Source organism: Desmodus rotundus, chromosome 8 (assembly GCF_022682495.2).
Source record: "Desmodus rotundus isolate HL8 chromosome 8, HLdesRot8A.1, whole genome shotgun sequence".
Classification (NCBI taxonomy): Eukaryota; Metazoa; Chordata; class Mammalia; order Chiroptera; family Phyllostomidae; genus Desmodus; species Desmodus rotundus.
This window is the reverse complement of record NC_071394.1, coordinates 95,837,877-95,850,034: the sequence shown is the minus strand read 5'-3', so window position 1 is coordinate 95,850,034 and position 12,158 is coordinate 95,837,877. Positions and strand designations below refer to the sequence as shown.

General features: G+C 47.5%; 1 protein-coding gene across 2 annotated transcripts in view; it reads right to left on the bottom strand.

Moving 5' to 3' along the window:
* Positions 1–11,513, bottom strand: part of HRH1 (histamine receptor H1) — a 91,737-nt gene extending 80,224 nt beyond the window's left edge. For both annotated transcript variants that reach the window (XM_045192415.2, XM_045192416.2), the window contains exon 1: positions 11,318–11,513. The gene's annotated coding sequence lies outside the window, so the exon portion shown is untranslated. The remainder of the gene's footprint in view (positions 1–11,317) is intronic.
* Positions 11,514–12,158: the final 645 nt, after the last annotated feature.

Here is a 12,158-nt window from a genome sequence, read left to right as displayed (position 1 = left end):
ATGCAACAGATTTCTGTATATTAATTTTGTATCCTGCAAATTTACTGAATTAATTAATTAGTTCTGGTAGTTTTTTTGGTGAAGCCTTTAGGGTTTTCTATATATATATATCATGTCCCCTGCCCCACTCTGACTTTTCACAAAACAATACCTGACCAGGCCATTTGCTCTTCCTGGAGCATGTGCCTTCTTACCTCTGCCTTTGTTCATGCTGTTCCCCCTCCTGGAATCCTTCCTCCACACCTCTCCCCATTGAAATCTTATGTTTCAAAGCCCTGCTCACACTCATCCATCTAATCATTCATTCAACAAGTATTTCCTGAGGGTTTACTCTGTGCCCAGCACTGTGATGGGCACCGGGAGTATAGTGGGGAAGCCACAGCTCATGTCCTCAAGCTGCTTACAGCCATAGGGAGACAGATAGTTACAATAAGAGTAATACATGTGTGGTCGATGTAAGTACAGAGGGTGCTGTTAGTCCAGAGGAAGGTCCTAACCCAGCCTTGGTTGATTGTGTTCAGAGAAGGCTTCCTGGAAGAGGAGACTTCTAATCTGAGTCCTGAAGAATGAGGTGAAAAGGGAGAATGGCACATATAAATGTATGTGAACATAATTATATATGATATGATATGGCCATAATAATAGCTGACATTGCCCTGGATGGTGTATCTCAGTGGAGTGAGTGCGGGCCTGCAAACCAAAGGGTCACCAGTTGGATTCTCAGTCAGAGCACATGCCTGGATTGCAAGCCAGGTCCCCAGTAGGAGGCACATGAGAGGCAACAATACATTGATGTTTCTCTCCCTCTCTTTCTCCTTCCCTTCCCCTCTCTCTAAAAATAAATAAATAAAATCTTAAAAAAAATAACTGACATTTATTGAGTACTTCTAGGAGCCAAGCACTGGGCTAACTACTTCAGATTATTGCCTTTTTAGTCCTCACAACCCTATTGGAGTGAGTACTCCTGTTGTTCAGATGTCCTTATCCAAATTAGAAGTTAAGAACTTGCTCCTGGTCACGCAACTAGTAAGTGGCAGAACTGGAGTTCAAATTCAGGGTGAGTCCAGAGCCAATGCTTTTGACCACTACAGTTGGCCACCTTATGCTGTCAGTGTCTGCTATTTCCTCTTTTCACTTTACAATACATTTATCATGGACATCTTTCCAGGTGGTGCTACTCAGGTTTCATTCTATTTAATGACTGCAGAGGATGTCACTGGATTTTGAGGAGGGAAGTGACATGATTAGATTCATCCCTGGGAAAAGCCCTCTGGGGATGGCAGGTGGCTGCCTGGGGGCTGGAAGCTATGTTAGAGATTCTAGGGAGGGAGAACAAGGCCTAAACTCAAGCTGGGATAGGGAGGATGCAGAGAGGGGGCTGGACACCAGGAACATGACAGGACAGTGGGGTGTAGCAACCGCTACCTCTAAGGGAAGAAGGAAATGAGGGAGAGGTGTCTCCAGATCCCTTTTCTTACAAGTATTATAGACCGAAGGCATCTTTTCCCTTTAGGCCCCCCCTACCTTAGCCCTGCATGTTTTAATTCTAAGTATGCTCCAGCTAGCACTTCCAATTAAGAGTGAGTGATCATCAGTTTCAGTTCCCCTGAGATGTGCAGATGTGGTGCCTGTGGAATTCTTGCCCCAACTGGTGTGGCTCAGAGGTTTGGGTGTCGTCCATAGACCAAAAGGTCACCAGTTCAATTCCCAGTCAGGGCACATGCCTGGGTTGCAGGACAGGTCCCTGGTTGGGGTATGCAAGAGGCTACTGACTGATGTTTCTCTCTCTTTCTCTCTCCCTTCCCCTCTTTCTAAAAATAAATAAAGTCTTTTGGAAAAAAAGAGTGATCATCAGTTTCAATTCCCCTGAGATGTGCAGATGTGATGCCTGTGGAATTCTTAATTCTTTGAATAATTGTTGCCCAGGAGGGCCACCTCTATTCTACCCAAAGAGCAAAAAACAAAACAAAAAAATCTCAGTTACCCAACAGCACTGCTTTAACAGTCCTCCAGTAATGCCCCACGCAACCTCACCACACTCAGCCACCTGTCAATCCTGATGTGTCTACTCCAAAATCATCTCAGTCTGTCCATTTCTCTCCATTGCCACCACCCCCTGGTCCAAGTGACTATCCTCTCTCATCTGGACTACTATAATAGCCTCCTTATGGGTCTCCCCAGTTTCAGTCTAGCCTAAGTTGGTTAATATCTCTAGCCTCAGTTTTCTTATCTATATAATGAGCATACTAATACTTATTTCACAGGGATGTAGAAAAGACCAGGCAACATAATGCTTGGAAAGCCCTGGCCAGGAGTGCTTTCTTAATAGGTGACAGTTCCTTTACTCTGTCAGATGGATCGGAGGGATCAGAAAGGTCAGGGACTCTCTTTCATACTCTATTGGTATGAATAATAATCAGGCATTAGAGGTCTCTGGATCTCCCTGCCTCTCTTGAGCTCACCTCCCCCCACACAGGGCTTCTTACCCTGTTTTCTTCCTCATGTTTCTTTTCAAGTAATGGGAGTTTTACTACCTCCACACCCCTGCCTCTCTCCCCCTCCTCATTTGTGCATGGGGCCACATATTTATGAGTGAGTTTGAGAGATGAAATAGGTAAAGTAAACTCAGGCTCTTTTCTGCTCCTCATAAGAGCCAGGCTGCTTGCAGGGAGCATACATCTGGGCCTGTTCCCTACCTACCAGGAAGGAGAAGGGGCCCCTCTGCAGGGCCCCAGCACTGCCTGCACTGCACCAGCAGGAACACCCGCCCATTCTGGCTTTCAGCATTAGCCAGCTGCATGCCCCAATGTCAGCACAGCCACTGTGACATTTGCTCTCCAGCTGCCCTGCTTTTCATCTTAATTCTCAGTTGGTCCAGAACTCACACCAGGCGAAGGAGTTATATCCCATCCCATCACCCGACAGGACTGAGCAGTGGGAGAAAACCTTGTCTTGTATTCCTAACTCTTTCTTGGAGCTTCTCAGGGCCTCGGTCAAGCCTAGTGCTGGATGCTGTAAGAATCAATCACTAAATGACTGACAAATATTTATTGAGCTCCTGATACAATCGTGAGAAGAGCTCATCTTTGCTCAGTGTTTCTTACTACTTTCAAAATGCCTAATCGCAGTTTCAGGTGTGTGAATGCTACAATGCACCTGGGACACTCACCATGTTGGTGGTCTTCGCCACCATTTGCACACTCTGGTCATGCTCTTATCTTTAAGGATCTCAACGTAATCTTACTTCCTTCATTGAATAAATTTTTGTTGCAAATTCACTAGGTGCCAGGTGCTAACTGATGAAGGCACTGCAGGTTTAGCAGCAAACCAGACAGATAATGTCCCTATACTCCTGGAGCTGGCAGTCTGTGGGGGAGAGAGGGTCTAAGGAAAATCAATGGGGAATAACTGCATTGGTGTGGGGGTAAAAATGGGGTGGCCAGGGAAGGAAGGGCCATCTGAGTTTTCAGCCATAAGAAGGTGTTATTCATTGCAAGATCTGTGGGAAGAGGCTCTCAGCAATGTCGTGAGATGAGTATCATTGTCATTATTATTATTCCCCTTTTACAGATGAGTAAACTGAGGCCAGGGAGGTTAAAAAGCTTCCTCTGAGATCAGAATGGTAACTATTGATGGCATCAGATGTGAGTCCAGGTCCAGCCTCTGAAACCTCAACTAATGCCACCAAACCCACTTGCTTCTTGGTTCTAGCACTTTTAAAAAAGAACCTTACCTTGGAGAGCTCCAGGAAAGTGGTACATAGCTGCCCTGAAGTAGCTTCCAGTCTAATTTGAGAGAAAACATCTTTACACAGAAAAACACTAATTACACAAGGCAGGTCAAAAACTGATATGCAGAATTGATGCAATTTCAAATAATGAAAAGCCAATAGAGTTTGTTTTGGAACATGACAAAATGACTTTATTAATTGGTTTATTTCAGAAATTTTCAACCTTTTTCATGTCAAGGCACACATAAACTAATTACTAAAATTCTGCAACCCATCGAAAAATATTTTTGCCAATATGACAAAAAATAGGTATAATTTTGATTTATTCATACCAGACAGCTATTGTTATGTTGGCTGTTGTCATTTTCTTATTAGACAATTTGAGGGAAGAGAGGTAAGTGCCACTGACTAAATAGCCAGGTATTGCATGTTTTAAAAATTCTTGTGGCACATCCATGCCACGGTACACTGGTTGAAAACAGGTGGTTTCTTTAATAAACAGTTACAAGTTGCCAGGCTCTGTTGGTAAGTGCTTCTCAAATATTAATTCCTCGGAATTTCATGACTCATTTAACACTCATAACGAGCCTTTCTGTTGATGCAGTCACTAATCCCATTTTACAGTCGAAGCAATCCAAGCAAATATAGGCTGGATAACTTCTCTGTGACACACTCTGGAAAGTGTGGGAGCCAGATTGGGATCTACAGCATCTGGGCCTGGAACTTTTGCCCATAACTGTAAACTGAATATATGGGCATCCTTTATGTAACTGAATTTACACCTACAATCTCATTTTGTCTCTGTCTCTTTCTGCCGTGCACAAACTTGTTTTTGGGAGATTGTGGTGGTCTGATTTAAATGCAGAATTCATGGTTTCCCTTGAATTTGTTCTGGGGAGCCCCTGGGAGGTGCTTTGAAGAGCCAGATCGTCATTTTCCAAGGAGACTGAAACTGGGATCTGTCAGAGGCCCATGATGGGCCCCTCAGGCTGGCCCTGCCATACAGGCAGTTAGAGGCAGTAGACAGAGGAAAGAAAAGTGAGGCTTTCATTATGGGTCCAGGATCAACAAACAGTCACATCAACAGATGCTCCAGACCACACATGGGCTGGGCATGGAACTGTGCTTCACATGGGTTCAGGCAGAGGGACAGCAGGTAGATTTATTAAATGATGATTCTTTCCAGGAACAGAGAAAAGCCAGCTAGTAAATAAATGAGGCTCTCCTGAAAGAATACACCAAGTGAAAATTGTCTAGAAAGTTTGAGAGAAGAAGAGGAAAGCAGATGCCTTTGCTAGCTATGAAAACATACTCTATGCATCAAAGCAGCATGGCCCAGATCCCCACTCCTCCCCTCCACCTGGGCTGTGCCTCGTTGGCCTTTGTCCTGTTTCCTGCCATTACCCTGATAATGGTCATCCACTAGAACCAGCAGAAAGTTCAACACCAGAAGAGACAGCCTGGAAAGAGACCTGCTACTAATGGCAGGGTTTCCAGGTCACATACCTTGAGGCCTACGAATGGTGCCCCCTGGGGCTGTGCAATGCCACAGCTCTGCTTCAGACGATGTGGAGTAAGTTAGTGTCTGATACAGGTGGCATAGATGAGAAAAGGAAGAGTGAGTCAGTAAACAGGATGGGGACAACTGGTACCTATAGGAACAAAAAAATTAATTTAGACCTTTATCTTATACCTAAACCCAAACAGGTTAGAGAGTTATAACTTAGTGTGAAAGATGCAACCATTAAAACAATGACGATTAGAAACTTTGTTTTGCTAATCTAAATAATGTGACTAAGAGTAACTACCTCATAGCATTGTTTTGGGAATTAAGAGAGATGATACAAATTAGCACAGTGCCTGATACTTTTAAGTAAAAGAGGATTGAGGGAAGATTTGGCTGAGAATCTTCCCCAAATATAGCAGCCCTGAGTGGATAAGGGGAATCAGCAGGAAAAGTGTGGCCCCAGGTTATAATCTGGGGATTCAGACAGACTGATAACACGGAGAGGGAAAGCCTCTTCTACCAACTGGAAGAAGAATGGTCCATGGAGTCAGGTCCCTCCATGTGGGCACCAGGGAATAATAATTCACGGCAAGAATACTGTCTGCAGCTGCAGCGATTTTAGAAGCAGAAGGAGACTCAAATGGAACTTACAGGCATCAGACTTTCACCCTGGGCTGAGCTTCCTTCATCCTTGGTTGGAAGAACCCTACCCAGTGCCTAAGGATCAGCTCCCCCTGCAGCACTCGGGACAGCCAGGGTCGCAGTCCCCATCCACTCCTGCCTGAGGCAGCCTAGCTTTCCACTGTTGGAAAGTTCCTCCTCAGAGTGAGCTGCACGGGCTGCCCAGCCCCCCCCCCCACACACACTTTAGCTTCCACTCACTGGGGACCACACTGGTGAGTTTCGCTAGGCACTCAGCAAGAATAACACCCAGATTGCACAATCTTTTCCAGAGAACCAAAGAAGTAGGAATACTGCCCGCAATATTTCATGAGGCCAGCATAACCTAGACACCAAAGACTGACAAGTAAGCACCAGAAAGGAAAATTGACAATGGATCTCACTCATGAACTCATGATGTTAAAATTCTAAACAAAAAGGTCAGCAGCCCTGACTGCTGTGGCTCAGTAGGTTGGGCGTTCTTCCACAGACCAAAATGTCACTGGTTCGATTCCCCGTCAGAGCACATGCCTGGGTTGTTCATTATTGTACTAAGGTCTTACAGCCATGACAGTAGGCAAGGGAAAACAAATAAAGGGAAAAAAAGGAACAATAAGATTGGAAAGAAAAAACCAAAACTGTTATTTTCACCTCCTATAATAATATACGTAGTGTTTCCAAAAGAATCTAAAACTACATTGTTTAATTGGTAAGAGAGTAGCAAGATTTCTGGATACAAAATCAATGTGCAAAATGAAGACATATTTTTCCAAAAAGTAGTCAATAGAGCATTAAGTTTAAAAATAGATATATTATTTATAATAGGATGCAAAATATCAAATAACTAGCAGTGCAACTAAAAGAAGATGTGCAAGACCACCGAGGGAAAATCAGGAAACTGTACCATGAGAAGTCAAAGATGTCCTAAATAAGCACCGCACCATACACCCTCTGTGGAGCAATAGAGAACTCAGCAACAGCGGCTAGCAGATCAGAGCAACCTGAGCGTATATTCCACCTCCTGTTACTTCTAAAATGTGTGGCTCTGGGTGTTCCACCACCCCCCTGAACCTCAGTTTCCTCCCTGTAAAACAGGAATAACCATTCTATCTAGTTGTCAGGAGTCAATGGATACGAAAGCCCTTTGCAGAGTGCTGTATAAATGCAGGGGATTCCTATGACTAGCATTACCGCCCCTTGTTGGTCTGAGGGTGGGGAAAAAGTTTCCTCTCCCAGATTAGTCCATCTGTGTTCTTGTTTCCTCTCATCAATTTGTCACCAAGGGCAGTGCTGAATGCTTATTCTGTGCATAACATTTCCTCATTTAGTCCTCATAACAACCTACAAGGAAGGTGCTATGTTAGTCCCATTTTACACATGACAAAGCTCAGGCTCAATCAAAGAACTTGTTATCAATATATTAATTCATTTATTCAGCATTCATGAGCTTCTTCTAGGTGCTAGGAGCTGTGAATACCCTGGTGAATAAGACGGACATCATCCCTGCTCTACAGAGCAGTGGGTCTAGTTAAGAAGGTAGCCAAAAATCATACCACAACTAACGAGCTGGCAGAGCCAAGACTCAAACTCAGGTCTGTTGGACACCAGAGTTTATGCTTTTAAGGCACTCCCCAGAGGTGCCTTCCTCAAGCTCCTCTGCTCCATCCTCTCTGAAGCGATGTAATGATTTCTAACATCCCTTCTACTGGCAGCATCAAGTTTCAATGGGCCTTGCTATCCAAGCTGCTGCACAAATGGAGAGCTGTCAGCTTCGATCCTGGTCCATGTGATTCTCGTGCATTATCACTGGAGAATTACAGCAAGGAAAGTGAATGCAGAAAAGAGGAGAGGCATCCTGGCCTCTCTTCCCTCAGCATCAGCGGTATTGTTCCCAATGAGTGTGCTCCTGAGTCCTCTGCTACCATTAATGGCAAAAGTGAGTCACTTACAAAGAAGATACAGGAGCTTCATTATAATTATATTCCACAATTCAGAAATGTTCAGCATCACTGTGAAAAGGAGGGCAGCAGGTGACCAGGGCTCGAATGATCCTCTGCAGGTACATCTTTCAGATACAATGTCTTGGATCAGGAGCAATTACTGCTAATGGCCAGCTTGAATGCTAATGAGAATTACTTACAATTGCATGTAATTCTTTGCCATTTAAACTACCTGCATTTTCCCTTCTTTTCTCTGTTTTTCCATCCTGAGAAACAGACATTGGAAAATATGATTAATAGCCATTTTGCAGATAAGGAAACTGATGCCCAAGGTCATTCAGTTTAAAGGTTCAAGGCTGGGGTTCTAACCCTAAGCTGATTTCTCTCTCTCTCTCTCTTTTTTTTTTTTACTCCACCATTCTGTCTTTAAGGGAAAAAGAAAATTCCGAACTCTGGATATATCCACTTTACCTGGAAGGTAAACAAAATATCCCCAATCAGTAGGATAACACAAAAGGCAGCTGGGGTGGTGTATTCTGCCGAAAACTTTGCCTTGGTGAATACATGGCATCTGTAGATAGACCTTGTGAAATGAACTTCAGACCCACCCTCCGACATCCCACAACCACCAAGAGGCCCACATTTGTCCCTTGGGGACCTGCGAAATAACCACTAAGAGTGAACTTGGGCTGAAAGATAGGAAGAGCTTTTTTCCTGCCCGCACAAGCCAGAAAACTGTCCCAGATCCATGCTGCTCAGAGCCAAGCCAGGGCATGAAGTTCAAGCCACAGCACGAAGGAGGGAGGTTGGGCATAATAATTGTGGCAATGCCAGTGTTTGCTGAGTACCTAGTAGAGCACCAGAAGTTTAAATAAGTCTGCACTGAGACTTCGGGTTTCGGCTGTTTAAAGCTTGCACTAAGTGAGACTGCACTAAGCCTTCTGGGACACACATTTGTATCTAGACCTATGCCCACTTTACAGGTGACAAAGCAGGCTAGCAGAGGTGGGGCAGCTTGCAGGTGGCAGAGCCAGGATAAAAGCTAGCCTGTTTGATCTTCATAGTAACACTAATGAGAACTAACATTTAAATAGCTTTAAATAGCACTTCTTTGTACTATCGGGCACCATTTAGGTGCTTTATGCACATATACACAGTTCTCTCACCAAACCAGTGAGGAAGGTGTTACGAACGCTCCTGTTCTGCTCATGGAGAACTGAAGAATAGAGAAGTAGAGCAACCTGCCCAATGCTGCGGAGCTCCTCAGTGACAGCACTGGGATTTGAGCCAGCTCCAGAATCCACAATCTGATCTCTTGGCTATGCCTCCTCTTTGTTACGGAAAGCCACACCATTTTCCCTCAGTCGCTCCTTGATGGTAAAAAGGAAAGCACAAACACAATTCTGAGAGTCCAAGGAGAGGATGTTCTTCCTACCTCGGACTCTAAGCTGAGGGACCCTAAGAGGAACCACTCCTGGCCCAGGACTGCCCAAAGTCCTCTGGGCTACTGGGACCTTGGCAGGCAGCTCCAGTCTCCACCCAGCTCTGAAATCTTGGACAGGCAGTGCTGGGCCACTCCCACCTTGGAAGGATTCTCTGTCATACTTGAAAATGATACAGGCTTCCCTACAGACTCTTCCTCCACCAAGAAAATATGTCCTGAGACAGCCAGCAGTAACAGGCTGCCTTGAGCTTGTGTATGAAGGTCTAGCAAGCCCTGAAGATATGAGGGTATTTACGTGGAGCTGTTAGGGATTCCGGTGAGTGATCACCCACTCAGCAGTAGGCCTCCTGCAGGACACCTATCAGAGAGAGAGGAGAGCCCATGTAGGGGCAACAGGGACTCTGTTGGCTGGCATCTCTCTAGTCTTCACCTTTGCTTCTGACAGCCACAAGCAGGAGGGACCAAGGTCCCATCTGCAGCCTAAGTGTCACTAATAATCTGAAAGGAGTAAGGTGAGACCTGTGTTCAAATCCTGACTCTGCCATGGACCAGCTGGGTAACCTCATGCAAGTACTTAACTTCTCTGAGCCTCAAAGACTATCATAGACTAAAGAGGCTAGTAATAATGGTGCCTACCTTGCAAGGCTGCTGTGAGAACTAAATGGGATTTAATGATACTCTGATCATTCCATCCACTCTCCCTCTCCCAGTCTCTGCTGGTTCCTGTTTGGCTCCAAGATTAAAGCCAAGATTGGGGCATCCAAGCCTCTCCCTATGAGACCCTCATCTCCTCCCTCCTTCATGCTCTGGAGATGCACTTCATCTGTGCCCCAGTCACAGGGGCTTATCCCCAATCACGGACTGAGTTCCCCAAGCACATTCCCGCCAGGGGACATTGCTCCCACAGTACTCTCTGCGCTGTCTCCTTTGCCCGGCTCCAGGTCTGAGGTGAGAGCCCCCTGCCGGTAGACAGCGGCCCTGCCTGGAGCATCTCTGCACTATCAGCTCCCTGGGGACTCCTCAGTCTCAGGGATTAGGGTGGGATCTTCTTGGGGCGGGGTGGTGGGACAAACAGGCTAATGACCTAGAAAGGGAAAGTGGCTTCCGTGAAGAACTGCACTCCAGCTTCTACTCCGGACTTCCTTGGCTCCTTCGAGAAAAATGTGGAGCAACTCTCTGCGCTGTTTCCTTCTGTCCGGCTCCAGAATTTAGTGCCCTCCCACCCTTGCGCAGAAGGACGAGCAGCCCCCAAGCGCTTCTACCTCGCAGGCAGTAGTGATGGCCTCCTATTTTACCAAAGGTCCCTCCGCGCCGCACGTCTGCCGCTCCTGGGCGTGCAGCCGGGCTGCAGGAGACCATGGGCGGTGTTCTTGACCCTTCCCACAACTGACTTCTGTTGACGCTGAACCCGGGGCTCGCCTGCGTGTGAAGTAGTTTGGATCAGGCGGCTCGGGCTCAAAATCCTTGCTCTCTCCTTTACTCGCTGGTGCTCCTGGACACAACTTTCCCTCTCTGAACCTGTTTCCTCCTCTGTAAAATGGGTATGATAATACCCGGCCACAAACAAAAGGGACGTAAGGTCCCATCAAATGACAGGAAGAATCGAAAGAGATCATGGATGCCCATCGCCTATGGGCTGGGACTAAGGTTAGCATCAAACTCCGGGTAGAGTCCAGGGCAGCTCGGGGAGGGCTGGAGACTCGCCTTGTCCGCATCAGAGCCCGCAGGCAGCCGCGCGGGGCGCGCACCCTGGCCAATTCCGGGGAAGCCACAGGTGCCTGTGCGTCGGGGCACTGGCCACACTGAGTATCCAGGAGGGTGCCATGGAGCGAGCAGTGCTACGGGACCCTACAAAAGCTACCCACGTCCCGAGGTCTCCCAGGCGCGCCCACCCCACGCCGGCAAGCTCCGGGGGTCTCTGCCAGGCTCCCCCGGGATACCTAGACCCAAGCCTGGCCAGCACATAGCCTGACCCCGCCTCTGCGGCCCCGCTACAGCCCCTACCCACGCCCTGTCCTTCCCCGGCTCCTACTCACCGTCGCCGGCTCCGGGGAAAGTTTAGTGGTGCGGCGGCCTCGGCGGCCTGAAAGCTTGGTGCTCTTAGGCAGTGGCAAGGACAGCGGCGGGGGCGCCCAGGGAGCTGACTGGAGAGGCGGGGAGCCGGGGGAGGAGCCGCGCATAAGGTGGTCAGCCTCACAGCGTAGGAGGAAAGGAACGAGGCGGAGACCCGGGCCCCGCGGGCCTGCAACGCCTCCGCCTCCCGCTTGGCACTTCCAGGGCCACCCCATGCCGGTAGGGGGCGCCTGGGGGGGCTCCTCGGACTCGCACACCTTATTCCACGCCCCCCCCCCCCCCCCACAGAGTGAGAGCTCCTTCCGCTGAGCACCCGGGCCTCGACCTCTGCGCAGTGGGGCGGCTCCAGGGTTTGCAGAGAGGTGAAAGAAGGGTTAGAATTTTGGCGAGAACTGAGGGCAGTCAGGCAGACAGAAATAGGTACGTCAAGATAAGGAAGCAGAGATGAGATGATACTGGGCAAAGTCAACCACAGACCGACTGGTAGACAAACACATATAGTGGTACTCCATCTCCCTTTATCCCTACTAGAAAGACTAAAATAGAAAAAGGTAGACGCCAAAGCCAGGCAGACAAAGACTAAGACTGACAGATAAGGACCTACCTAGCGGTTTCCTGGGGAACTTGATACTCCCCGCCCCCAACCCCAGGGTATAGAAAGCCACACCGCTCATCTGTTTCTCCCTAGCCCCTCTAGATGAACTCAAGTTTTAAAACATGACGAGTTTCTTTTAGCATCCTGTGCCAGACTCAGCAGAAAGTGGGGCAGTGGGGTTGCACAGGTGAGGGTGGGATGTAGTTCTT